Here is a 14,440-nt window from a genome sequence, read left to right as displayed (position 1 = left end):
AAAAATATATCCAGGAGGCTGAGTTGGCTGACTGCTGCACCAGTGTAATGCTGGCTGGGAGGTGGGTGAAAATGCCATCTCATCTGGGAGGAGAATTGAGGTCAGGCTGTGCTACAGGACCCCGCCATGCCTTCCTGTGCTGTATTTGCAATCCAAGATTGTTTCTGGCTTAATGGCAGAAGTACATCCGTTGTAAAGGAGTTTATGCACTGTGTAGTCTGTGCGGGCTTTATTCTGTGATATGAGGAAAGGAAGTGGGCTAAAGTAAAGCTCAGTAGAAATGCAATGGAGAACCCTCTCCGTCACTCTGCATTGCATGGGAAGAGGCAGAGGAAAAAAAATCTTGGAAGAGTGTCCTCATATTTTTGAATTAGTTGTGATGGAAATTTTCCTACAACACTGAATTAAAATTAAAAATAATGACTAAATCTATTCCAACAGGAAGCCAGGAGCACATTCCCAACAGGGAAATGGTGCTTCACAGGGACCACCTACCAAGGGATGAGGGAGATTCTTCATCCTTAGGTATCCTTTATAGTAAAAATAAGGGGAAAAAATTTGCAATTTCTGAGAAAATATCTCAGACCTTAAGGAAGCATGTGCCTCAAAAATGTGAGGAGATCACTGGACAGCAATATGCTGGAGCTCCACTGACGAGCTGAGCTGTTCCCTCTGGAAAGTCTCACCATTAGGAACAACACATGCAGAATTGCTCCCAGTGCTATTATTAAAAGGCATTCAGGATATACTGGACATTTTGGGCCAAGCACATCAGCAGCATGAAGACTTCTCCCCAACGTTGTGGGGTTGTCTTCCACCCAGGTGACATCACACCACACACAGTAGTGAGAAAAGAAACACAATTGGAGAGAAAGCGCAAAAGAAGCGAAAAGGAAAATCGATAAAATCGGAAGCAGAAGTACAAATGGAGCTGAGGAAATTCGGGGAAAGTCATGTCTCTGCTGCTTGCTTCTTCCAGACACAGCAAAGTGATGTCTGAAAAGTGATGAATCAGGGACCACAGGCAAGGACAGGAGCAACAAGGCTCAATTGTATGACCTGAGGCACAGATGGGAAACTAGAGCAGAGAGAGGGAAAGCAGAGAAAACTGTCAGATTTCTGTGGGCATTACCATGCTGTGTGTGCTCCTCATAAAACATTTATCGCAGAGGATGCCTCGCTCCTTTGATTTGGGATTCAGAACCTCGACCAGATTTAGACCAGGCATTTTCTTTCTTCTCCTTTGTCCTCTGCCTAATTTTAATATAAATTAGGAAGAAATGTTACACCTCCCCCCCCCAATATTAACCTACAGTGTTCAGATAAAGGACTATATCATGCATGCCCACTTCCCTCGAATTTTGCTTTCTCCCTGATTTTAATGGTTTAATTTGAGAAGTGATTATAAAATACATGAATCCTTTGCTCATCACAACAGCATTAGCATGTGAGCATGAAGAAGCGCTTATTTGTCTTGGCAAGATCCAGAGCTGGGATAAATGATTCCAGCTGAAGATAGAATTATGTCTCTTGACTCCCAGCTAAATTTGGGGCCAAACACATACTCCCTTCTCTGCAGTAAATGTCACTTTCCTGATTCTAACACATCAGTTCCAGAGTATATTGATGCAATCCACTGCAACAGCAAAATCACTCCTGCTGTAATATTGCTCCCATAAAGCGCTGGATGGAGGCCCCATCGACTGCATCGGACAACAATTACCTCAAATCAAATTCTCTTTCTGGACAGTGCTGGAAATGGGAGGTATCTTCACTGCGGATCGATGGAGGAGGTCTGGAGGAGGGGGAGTCGGGTGCAGAGACAGTGATCATTTCCATTTCTGCCCAGGGAATCACAAAGCACTTCTGCTTCCCAATGCAAGGGAAAGCTTCCACACACCCTACAATTATAAGGCTAAGAAGGCACACCGGTGGCAGACAGACAGCCCCAATAAAGGCGGCTCAGGCTGCTGTCCCCACGCAGGGCGTGCCTTGCCTGCAGCACGGTGCCTTTGGCCACGTCCCAGAGGCAGCCAACTGAAAGGGTCTCACCTGCTACCTGCAATCAATCCTTGCCTTCAGTGTCAGGCCGACCTCAGCGGGGTCACTCGGCAAGGCCGAGCCATTGCTCAGTGTTTATCAGGGGGGGATCGGTTCAATGCTTCCTGTAAGGGTCAGTGGCAGAGGCTGGCAGTAATTTTCAGCTAGGTATGCAGAGGAGCAGGGGGAGCCTGAGGCACTGCTGCCTTCAATAAATACTTAAGGAATTTAGCAGCCTGGTGCAGACCTTGTGTCAGTGGATGATGGTGATGTGAGGGAGCTCGCGCTTGGTGCACCAGAGCCCTGTCCTTAAACATCTCAGCAGCAGGGCAGTCATGCCACACAGGCAGTGCCATGCACTAACAGCATTCCCAATCTATTGTGTTTCTCCAGATAATCGGGATCAGCTCCCATGGACATCATCAGTGTCCTGGATGCACAGTACTGAACTGACTCATGTGAATGGAAAAAAGAAGCCAGTGGTAACATACTGGCCAAAACAGCACCACGTCACAATATGTTCGTTACTCATGCTGGGTCATTTCTTAAACATAGTACAATCATGCCATATGCTCAGGCCTACAGGATAAGTGAAGGATTCTTTGTATTTTTTTAAATTTGGTAATAAGATTTTTTATTTATTTATTTATTTATTTATTTTGTATTCTTAAGGGGCTAGAGATTTCAATAGAGGTTTCCATTTTGCAAAATGAAGGCATGATAACTACAGGAAGAAAAGGAGATTTTCTGGGCATAGAGCCAAGCCAAGACACAGGTCACCTGGTTCCTATAATCTTCTGTGCCACAGACTCGCCATCCGCCTTCTGGCAAGGCATTTATTCTACCCTCATCCTTTGTGCTGCAGCTGTAAGTGGGGATAATAACACATCTCTACCTCATAGGGCAAACGTGGGGATTAGCGTGATGTTATCAGCATAACCATTGCACAATGCATTGGTGGGCTGGATGGATTGCACTACCCACAAGGTGCACAGCACCCTGAATGTTCATCCCACTGCTTATTTGTACGTTGTTAAGCTAAGCTGAAGCTTCATCTTTATCTGTCATGGGTTTTATGCATAGCAAGACATTCTGCACAGTGATTGCCACAGATTGCGGCAAGCTACAGTTCTCAGTAAAAGAGAAGAGAACAGCCCTGCAGGAGTTGATGGGTTTCAGAAGTGTTCTGCAAGCAGACAAAGAAAGAACAAGGAAGAAGAGAGGTGGGCTAAAGTGAGCGGAGATCTGCCAGCAGAGCTTGTTGTGCATTGGCACTTGGACTTCTTTCAGTTCCAATGCAGCAAGTAAACACAAATCTCCAATCTCAATAGCAAAACAAATGCGATTCAGACTGAAACAAGCCTGGGACTATGGCATGAGCAGACAGGGGGGGTTATGCTGCTAATGACCAGTAGCCCTCGTGACTCTTCTTTCTGTAAGTAAACTGTTCCCCTCATGAATCCATCACTTCATGGGGCAAAGTGAAAGGCAGGAATAAGGTGGTCAGCTTCACATTGGTAAGTATTGGTAAGTATGTCTCCAGATGATATAAGCCAATGTGACATACAAGCTGACGAGGCCAGAAGCAATGGCAAATTGCAGAGAAATTTTGGCTTGTCTGTACTAATTTACTAAATGAAACTAAACCTATTTAAACAGGGCTTAAACCACTTTAAGTGTGTTGAGTTGGCTCTGAAGTAACTTGATCCACTTTACATTGATTTAATTACACCACTGTAATTTATAGACCATGTCATTGTCTCCTACAGCCTCAGACTCCCCTACTTTCCCCTCTGAGTTGGGCTCTTAAGAGAAAACTCTCCAAAATACTTTATCTTATAAGTAGATTTTAAGGCATATAATTAGGAATGCCACATGAGTGGGCAGCCAGCACCTCCCAGGCATCTCACACTATGGAGTTTAGATCTTTAATCTAGTTTAGATCTGTATTGAGAAACTTTCCATCTGCTCTTTATCACAATGTTGATAGCATCACCTCAAAAATACTCAGTTTAAATCCAAAAGGGAAGAAGAAGGGAAATTTGCACAGGAGATTCAGTAATTCACAATATTTCATTAGACAACATCTCCTTTAGGAGTCTGACATTTATATTCATGGTTGAGCAGAGGGATAACTCATGAGTTATCTCTTCTGTCTTTGTGAGTGAAGATTAATGTCATAAGTGTTCAGCAATCATGTATCATATATACACACACTTACACACACACTCAACGTGCATTATTTTTATCTTCTATGATCCTCAGGAGTGAAAGCACTTGAGACAACAGGGTGTAGGCAGGCAGTTTCTGAATGTTGTCAGGCTGTGCAGAAACCAGGGGACAAATTGTGGCATCAGTTGAAGTCTAAATAGTGGGTATACATCAAGCTGGGGAAAGTGGTCTGTGGTGAAGTTGTCATGTACATGCATTATTTAATATGCTCCGCATAATTCTTGGGCTCTGTCCTAAATGGTGTGTTTATTTGTTGTGCAAAATGGGAAGAAGAGGGGAGAGAGGCAGTTATCTGCCATCTTTCTGCTCCTGGAGTGACAGAGGCTAGTAGGATCCAAAGCCTGTTGTTGCTCAAGTTGGAGGAGTTTGACTGGCTTTCTAAAAGAAGGGGATTGCAGATGGTGCCTGCTATGACTTAGCTCCATGTGAATAACTGTACAATGCTTCACCCCATTACCTTCTCCTGTGCCAAGAGGCTGGGTGGCAGAGAACAGGAATGCCAATTTTGTGCCATCTGGGGATTTCCCTGCAGTAGCATTCTGAATGCTTTGGACAAAAGCAACTGAATCATGACACAGTTTGCATAGCCCAGTGAAAATTCGTCATGAGTATTGTATAATGAAAGTGCATATTGCACACAATTTATTACATGGCTCTCAGATTCGTTACTGAGCTCTTACCTGTGAGCCTACAGATTTATAGACATTGAGATCTTTGACCAAAAGGCGCTTCGTAAATGCAAATGGTTATGGTTGTTGGAAAGATTCTCCTGGGTTATCCAGTCCACTGGCATTCCTGTGAATGCCTAAGCAGGTTGAATGACTCGATACAAAAAATCAGTGCCCCATATTGCCTGTGATAGCTGCTGTCTCTTGAATTATCTTCTCAACTCTGCTTTTCAACCTAATTAAATAGGATGGCTGGGCTATACCAAGAGATGGAAGAGGCCAGATTTTTACTATTCTGGTTACTTACATCTCTTCCAATACAAACGGGTGCAGTGCAATCCTACCATATAGCCAAAGGGACAAAGCCTGCTATGGGATCTGACTGCATATCCACCAGTCCGAGTGCTCTGAACCCCTTTTTAATCTGTTCCCTGTTGTCTCTATACCCACCTTGCATAAAACAGCTAATTTTAGGCAGTTTAGACATAGACATTTTATTTGCTGAAGTACAGTAATTGCTTTGAAGCAAAACCAAAAAGCAAACACAAAATTGTTCAGATTAAAGCTCTATTCTTGCCCGAGTTTTTTGTGTCAGTTAGGCAAGGCAATAGAGCCCCAGCAGCTGAATAAGAACAAGAACTCAGATCCAGGCAGTCCAGCAGCAGCTAGTGAGGGTCGGCCACAAAATGCTTTCTGAGTTTGCTTGACTCAAAAGGCACTGCCACGCAGAACATCCCCAGCTCTGCCTATAGGAAGCAGTATGGCTGTTCAGCTGCAGACTTGTCCAGGCTAGCAAAATGCTCATTGTTCTCTCCAGAGAAATTTCTAAGCCTGTTTGCCCATATGGGCTTGTATGAGTGGGAGACCTCACTGTGCAAATCCCATTGCAGTGAGGTCCAGAGGCTGTGAACACTTTTTCTGCGTGAAATTAATTGAGCTCCTTGGGGTCAGCAGGTTACGACCAAGCTCATTGTGACAAATGATTTCTGTCTGAGTAGGAAGACCTTTGGGGTCAGTTCAGGGTTCTGCCTAAATTTTGTAATTATGCCTGCCTCAGGCCTTAAACAAACTGTCCCCTAACATGTGCAGGGAGATCAGGGAATAAGCAGAAACAGCCTAGCTCAGTCTAGCAGGCCAGATTTTTAGCTGAAACTTGTAAATAAAAGCCCTGACAAACTCAACAGAGCTGGAGATGGGCTTAGTGCCTGACAGGGAAAGATCTGGAGCCTCGAAGAACTCTTTATCCATGTGATGATTACAAGAAGTCCAGCTGGGAAAAGCTCATCAAAATTCCTGCTCTGGCTGTGACTGAGACACTTTGCATTGCCAAACCCCAAAGGAGAATATGCTGCAAAATATGCAACTTGATTGAACACGGAGCTGTGTTAGTAACTTCAGGGCTTAGCTTGTGACTCATAACTCCTGCAGGACGAAGGAGCCATGTGCCAGAAAACAGGCCGGATCCTAACACTGAATAAAAGGACTCAGTTCAGTGTTCTATGACAGCAATGGAGAGCTAATAGTGAAGGTGGTCTCTTGCCCAGGTCTCTGATGAGGATCCTGGCTGCTGCTTTAGTGGGTGGTGTGGAGACAGAAGGGACTGTCCCCAGGCGGGGTTCTTAAATCCCCTAACTTCTCTGTCTGCAAGTTATTTGAAATTAGTCAATGTTATTCAGCAAGACAAACTTACAGGACAGGGTGGCCACATCCAATGCATGATTCAGCCTCAGAAAGTTGGGAAGCATCCTCTTTGCATGGTGCTGTTTTAGAAAAAGCCTAGGCTTCCTACAGCATAGAGGAGGATCTGTAAATGAGATGAGACAGAGATCCCAGGCTGGAGCACCTTGGAGAGCAGGAGCTCAGCCTGACCATCCACTGTCTGATGGGACCGAGCATGCTAAGTGCTTCTTTCCAGTTAGTTTCCATTATGGACCTTTGTAAAATCTCTCCACATGCTGTTCCTCGAGCCCAGAAGAGGATGCAAAATGTTTTCTCATGCTGCTGGCCACAGGAGCATGAGTGGATGGAGAAATGAGCAATAGGAGGTAAAATGCTTTCCTGGAAGCCTCCGTTAGAGTACAATACCAGATGGCTCATGGCCACATCAAGTATCAATTCATTAGTCTAATTAAATTCTATATAAATCTACATAATTCATATTGCTACATTTTTAGGTATCTTTATGAGATATTTCATGAAGCACACAGTATTTAGCTAATCTCGTTTAAAAACATTCACTTTGAAACCTTTATTGGCTCTGAAGGCTCAGCTCAATTATTAGGATTTAAACCTGAATTTCTTGGGCACTCACCCATTGTATTCTCTCTGCTCACTGCAGATTTAAGCCAAATGTTTGTATTACTCAAAGTTGGAGATGAAAAATAAATGAACATTCAGGTATTTTCTTCAGTATTTGTTTGAAAATCAGGCTAATCATGTCTCCCAAATTAGGCTCCCCGATATGATTTGCAGCATTTCATTCATTAGTCTTTTCTTAGAGCACATTTTCTTCTAATCCTGGAAAACCATGCGAGCATGGAATTGTTTGAGCCCATTTTAATTATTCATGTAAATTAAAGAGACAGAATAAAATGGAGAAAATGGTCTGTCTTTCTCATAACTCTGTTTATAAGAGGAGTATATGATTTATTTCAGTATTTTTCTCTGGTCTTTTATAATGCTGTATTGCACCCTGATCAACACAGATACTTAAAAAATAGTGCAAAGAAAACAGATTCCTGGTTGTCTTTGAATACACCTATAATGGTGTGTATGTGCCTGTGAAGTTGTTTTTTTTTTGCAATGATTGCATGATTACACTCTGACTTGAAATGGCAACACAATATAGGAAGGGTTTTTTAATCACATTTAATGCAATTTTTATAAATTCACAACATTAGTTATAAAATGAAAGGCCACATTTGCTCTCAACAATGGAACTGTGAGCACATTTTACAGGATTTCATTCCTGACATTCTAACTTCTGTGAAACTTCCAGATAAAACAAAAGGTTTTGATCTCATTTTTGATGCTGCTGGATAAAAAGTCAGTTAAGTAGCACTGGCCAGAGTAACACAGAGAAACACTTTACCAATAGGCCGAGGACTTTTTCCTATGAATAAAGACGATCTCAGTTGGTTTTGAGTTTCTCAGGGAATGCAGTTAATAACGTGTGATGCTCCTATTTGTAGTGTCTTCCTCATGCATTTCCACAAAACCATGTCCGAAGAGGTTGGCCTCACCTCATTTTGGATTTCAAAAACAATTCAGAAACTTTTGCTAGGCACACAGGCTCAAGAGAAGGTGCTCAGGACAGGATTCAGCCTCATTTCTTCTGAGTGGGGAGATGGAAAATCTGAGGCAGCAGGCAGGAGGGGAGCGCATCCTCCAGCCTGGGGACAGCACTGCATCTCCTTTCAGAGCTGTCTCCCTGTGGTCTTTGGCAATTACCTGCGTCCAGATTTCTAGCATAGGGCACATGCAATTGCATGTCTCACTTGCCCATATAATTACCATAATTGTGACCACACTGACATAATTGTGGCGATCAGACGATGCAAACAATCAATTAGACATCCAAACTGGAAGATGCACTTCCCGCACTGTTCTCCAAAAAGCATTTTCAGCTGCCCCTTGTTGGCTGAACACCCCCAGCACAGCTCCTTAGCACCGGGCAGTACACACTACCTCTGGCACAGAATTAGACTACACAATCTAATAAGTCATTTCCCATCAGTCCCCCCAAATAGTCTCTTTTGGAGACAGCAGTGCAGATAGTGATTGGCAAATATGTCTAGTTTGTGATGTGCCAACGCTTGAAGCATAAAAAGAAAAAACAAAAAACAAACAAAAACTACCAATAGAGCTGTTAAGGCAGGAAACTCTATTAAGAACCCAAGGGAGAAGTTGCTTCCCTGATTACATATAATATGCACCATGTATTCTTAGTGTACCCAGCAATTGTAAGGGAACTCCCAGGAGGATTGTGTTGTTGGCTGGCCAGCAGCCAAAGCTGTCATGCTGAAAGTGCAGTTCTACCCTGAAAAGTGTCTCTGTGAAAAACAGCATCATTGGCTTTCATGTTTATGGTCTCTTAATGATCCAGTATCAGCTGTGCTCAGTCTATGAGTGAAAACAGTTCAGGGGACAGAGGTTGTTCAGACTTCGGTGTGGTTTTCCTCTCCCCGACTGCTAAAAAGTGTTTGGGAGCATGAAGCAGAGCTTGCTCTTTCAAGATAAAAACAGAAAGTACTCACTTTTAGTCATGGCAGGAGGACTGAATAAACTTCTGCTGAATTCCACAGGATGATTTTAAAAGCACATATGATGGCATCCTTAAATTCTGTGTATAGGCTAGTAGATAAATACTAGTACTCTACTGATCCAGAGCAATCCCCAAACCCAAAGTCAGTGCACGGAAGGGCTCTCATTGACATTCTCTACCTTTGGGCCGTTTCTTTTTTGTTTCATCTGAGGAATTTTCCAGAGGAGGGGAAGGAATGATATCTCAAGGGACAGAGAAGTTGAAATCTTGATCTCACATGGTTTGTTCCAGTCACAGACTTTGAACAAAGCTGGGCAAAGGTGTTATTTTTGCAGTGCTGATTTTTATTAGAAAATACTATTTCAACTAAAAAAAGCTTTCGAGAGGAGTGGAAAGGGTATTAAACTAATGGAAGCCTGCTCTGAAAAACAGGAAGATGTCACATTTTTCAGATCACAATGACTTTGTATTTTCGTTTAATTCAAACCTAGCTTTTGAAATGGATTTTATGCGATACAGTAAAAGGTAGGAAAAGAAAAATCTCACCCAAACAACTCCTGTATTTATAACAGAACTTTTCAACTAAAGCTACCATTTCCATTGTGAAATGCTACTTTGCAAAATTACAGAAGAAACCATTGAGGCAAATACAGCAGAACGTTCTTAACTTGTTAATTTGTGACTGCAATTTCTTGCTCAGTCTGCACATTATTTTGAGATACAAATAGGTGGAATGTGGACCACACTTTGCAGTATGTACAACCATTTCCCATGCGTTAAGCTATACAGAAAGATTCCTTTTTACCCCTGAAAATTACTCTAATGAAAAAAGTCAAATAGTAGTCAGAAAAAAAAGAATATTTTCTCATTAACTTTGAGTAGGAAAAATTAATGATGATATTTATTTATTATTTTCTTTACTCTTGAAGACTTTTGCTCTTTTTCTCTTTTCCCCTCCTTATACTCTCCCCTACATCCCCTCTTCTTCAAAACCTTCCAGCTCTCTGCAGTCCAGTGAGAATTAGAAGACAGAAAAAATAAAGATAAGAATGGAGAGGAAGATCAGCCAAGAGCTTAAAACGAGTATAAAAGGCACAGTAAACAGTGATGCCAATGCAGCATCTTGCTATAATGAAGAGCCTCTCAGGATAAGTGACACGAAAGGGAGCAGAGGCTAATTGCATAAAGCTAAGCTAAGTGGGCTGGGGGTACCTCTCTGCCCTGAGCTCACAGCACAGCGGATGAGCAGCTCTTGGGCAGTGATGGGAGCTGCAGATGGAACCCATTGGTGGGAAAGCACACCAACTGGAGGCACAGCTCTATTGGCCCTGCCTTAGCACCAGTGCTCCTTTCTCACCGCGCTTTGCCCCACTGACCGCTCGCAGTGGCACTTCAAAGAGTGAGACGAAGGCAGAGAGGTTAGAAACATCTCCTGTGTTAGCTTTCAATTTGCTATCAGAGGAAAAACAAAAGCAGAACTTGATCTTCTGCTGTTGTTTTGTTGTTTTCCTTTCCCCTTTTGTAAAAGGGATTCCTCATCTTTACCTCTCCTTTATATTCTAACTGCCCCAGCTGGAAACCTTCTAGGCCTTTTTAAAACAGGATTAAAAACACAGTTTTCTGCATTAGCACAGCTCAAAAGGATAACCTCAGCTCTTTTCTCTGCCAGCCAGCTTTTTAATCCTGAATCACATGTCACTTCAAATTATGAATATGATTTTCATGTCCCCCTCGGGCCTAAATTTCACCCAAGTAAATCCTCTCATTCAGCAGCCGGAGAAACGTGTCAAAAGCAGTGATCTTCAAGCACTGCAAATGCTCTGGGAGAGATCAAACTGTCCCAGCCTGAACTCTCACAGTGCCAGGCATCTTCTTCCCTCCTGCTTATCATTGTTGACACTCTGCGTCCCCTCCCGGTCTGAGAGCCTGGCATGGCAAGAGAGACAGAAAAACACCCCTTCTCCTGTCAAAATATTTCTGGGATTGATCCTTCCTGCACTTGTGGGAGCTGAGGGAGAACAAAGACATGCATGAATTGATGCTGGGTAACAAGACATGAAAGCACCTGATAGCACGATGCTTGCTTTCATTCTGCATGCAGCCAGACAAGAGAACTAGCAAACTGGCCATGATTTCCAAGCCAGACAGGTCGCTGTACTGTTCTCATTTTAAGAAGGGAGCCTTTCCTCACCCAGCTTTCTCTGTTCCATGTGGATCCCTGACTAACCGCTGTCCTAACTCAGGGCTAACTCAGAACAGCCCTGCCAGAGTCAATGGGCACTTCCAGACCTGATTTACAAACAGACAGGGGCAAATTATTTCCATTCTGAGCATCACATCCAGAATGAGAACTCAAGAGATCTGCATATGGTGTTCAGGATGTATTTGGTATTAGGTAGGACATCTAATGAGGAAGGGACCCTTTGGGGTCAGAAGGTCAGGTCTTGGCTCTTCAGTCTTCAGTAAGCTCTGTTGATATTTCCTTTTCTACTTTGTCCCCCAGATAGTTTCTTCCTTTCAAAAAGAAATGTGTTATTGCGTTTCCACCTTTCTAGTAATTTGTATGAGCGCTGCTCCAAAAGTAATGCCTCCTATTTCATTATGTTGATCCACAACTTCAGAGGTGGATGTTGGTGGTATGACAGTAGAGGTTGAACCTTCCTACAGATATTCTGTTCCATTTTGTTGCTGTGTGACAGATGGCAGCAGAGGGGCATTCTGACAGAATGGCAACTGACAGGGGAATGTGTATGAAGCAAAAATGTGTCATCAGATTCCTCCACATGGAAAAAATGGTGCCCACTAGCATTCACTGACACTTGCTGAATGTTTATGGAGACCAAATAGTGGATATGTGCACAGATAGGTGATGGGTGATGCTTTTCAGCAGTGGTGACAGCAATTTGAAAAACAAGCCCTGTTCCAGATGGTCGTGCACAGCTGTCACACGATGAAATGAAGACCATCTTGATCAGCTCATCCACGCTAATGGTAGTGACTGTGTTGAAAAACAGAGTTTTTTAGCTGATAACTCGCTCTCTCAAATAGTGTTACTGTGCCCTTTGTATCTGTTGTAATTCCCACAGAAATAAATAGGAGGCATTACTTTTGGACCAAAGTCCCTTCCCCAAGTTGATTATGGCCTTTGCCTTTGCTTACTGCAGCGGTGGGTGCTGCAGGTGTCAAGGCTTCACTTTTAAACTACTGGGAGTTGTGAAGCATACTGATGTACTAACATCTCAGTTGTACTTTGATGAGTAGATACTGTGATGATCCTCATTCAAGACATCCAGGCTTTCATACTCAAGTTGCCCTGGGGTTAGAAATAATAACTTTGCTGAGGCTTTTTCTGCACCTATCCAGACATTTCAGTTCAGGCTTCTCCGTCAGAGTGGAGACAAAGTTCTGCTTTGAGGTCACCTTGTTTGAACACACTTTTCCGTGGGTTCCCCAGACTTTGTCAGCAAAGGTTTTTTGGTTTGGTTTTGGGTTTTAATTTACGTATGGTTTCTCCAGTTCCTTAAATGAAGGAAATGGCCAGGAGGCTACTGCCAGTATGAAATAAACCTCAGTAACGTTTACTTTCAAAGGTTTCAGAAAGAAGTTCAGAGGCTGGAACTGAAATAAGAAGGCATCTAAGCTGCTCTGCGGTGGTTTTTTACACAGATTGCAATAAGGAACAGGGACAGAAGTAAGAGTTCAAAGGAAACATGCATGGATATGGTCTCTATTTTGAACCTCAAGCCTTTCTCGTAGGGAAAGAAAGCAAAGATAGACTTGAGATGTCATGGAAGCTCCCAAAACTACAGTACACAGCACGTCCCTCCATCTGTGTCATGTGGCTGCCCGGCTGCAAGGACATGGCTATTTCCCATCTGAAAACCAGTCAGACAAATGTTTTCATCCTGCAGAAGAGCAAAAACAAATGTGGAAGAGGTCTAGGAGGGCATATTTATTGCTTGCTTACCTTCCCACGGTGAGGAAGCCACAGGACTTATTAGAGAAACCTCACCTTTCAAAACATTCCCATGGCCACGAACATGTTTCTGAAGAAATGTACATCCTGGGAGGGTTTCTCATGTAGAAGATCAACTCTGATCCAACCATTGCCTATTGCTTTTTGAAGTTTCGGCAGCAAAACAGAAACACAGTGGTTTGCCAAGAGAGGTGGGCAGGAAGCAGTTTTTCCAACCCACAAACAACTCTCAGTCTAGAGTTTTCCTATTCAGATACAGAGTGAAAGGTAGAAATCTGAAACTTAAAAGGATTCAGATCATATAAACAAATCATTTTTATGAGCTTCCCTTTATAATATTTTTGGCCTATAAATTTTACATGTTTTCTTTTAATTTCAAAACGTTTACATTTTAATGTTTTTAATTAGTAGATTCAACAGAAAAAAAAATATTATTCTGGTTTAATTCCCTTCCCCCGTCCTCCTACCAAACTCTGACCCCAGCTTTGACATTCACATCACCACCTGTGTTTTCAATCAACTGGCATTTTCCAATTTGAAATAATTGCCAAAATATCCCCCCCAGTGTCCCAGATTGAACTAATGACTGCACTGCTTCAGTCCAGAGGTGGCCATAGCTTAGTGTCTACTGAACTGCATGTACAAAGTTTGTAATCACTTAAGTAGTGCTTTGAGGCTTCCAGTAGCTAATATATGTCCACCACCACAGCAAGGAATAAAATGAATATTGCCTCTGCTATCCCTTTATGTTTAGCGTTACAAAAGCTTGTAGAACTGAATTTCCAGAGCAGTGATTTTTTTTTTCCCTTCCACCGTTGGATGATAAATTTGTTTATCTTTGCTCTTGGCACTGAATTTTGTGAACATTTCTAAAAGAAACAAGGAGAACTCACTCACGGTCTGCTAAATCAATACTCCCAGTGTCTTGCTCTCCATTGCCAATGCACCTTGTATAACCATTCACCGCTCTGCTTGTTAGCATCCATTTTGTGCTGGTGGAAATGACTAAACCAGCTGCAGGGCCACAGAGAGCCACAGCTCTGCCTCCTTGCTCAGATGTGAATCAGCTCTAAGAAATACATGGCTGGGGATGAGCCTTCCTCCCAAGGCAAGTGACAAGCTGAAAGGATCTGGTGTCAAAGCAAATGAGATGAAGTGGCAGGTGTACCTCTCCACACAATAGGGACAAGTTACAGTACTTCTATACAGTTGTTCCCTTAAACACAGAGCACAGAGACAGACTGGAGGAGATGTGATTGC

This window comes from Lagopus muta, chromosome 16 (assembly GCF_023343835.1).
Source record: "Lagopus muta isolate bLagMut1 chromosome 16, bLagMut1 primary, whole genome shotgun sequence".
Classification (NCBI taxonomy): Eukaryota; Metazoa; Chordata; class Aves; order Galliformes; family Phasianidae; genus Lagopus; species Lagopus muta.
The sequence above is the reverse complement of the archived record's forward strand: the minus strand, read 5'-3'. Positions refer to the sequence as shown.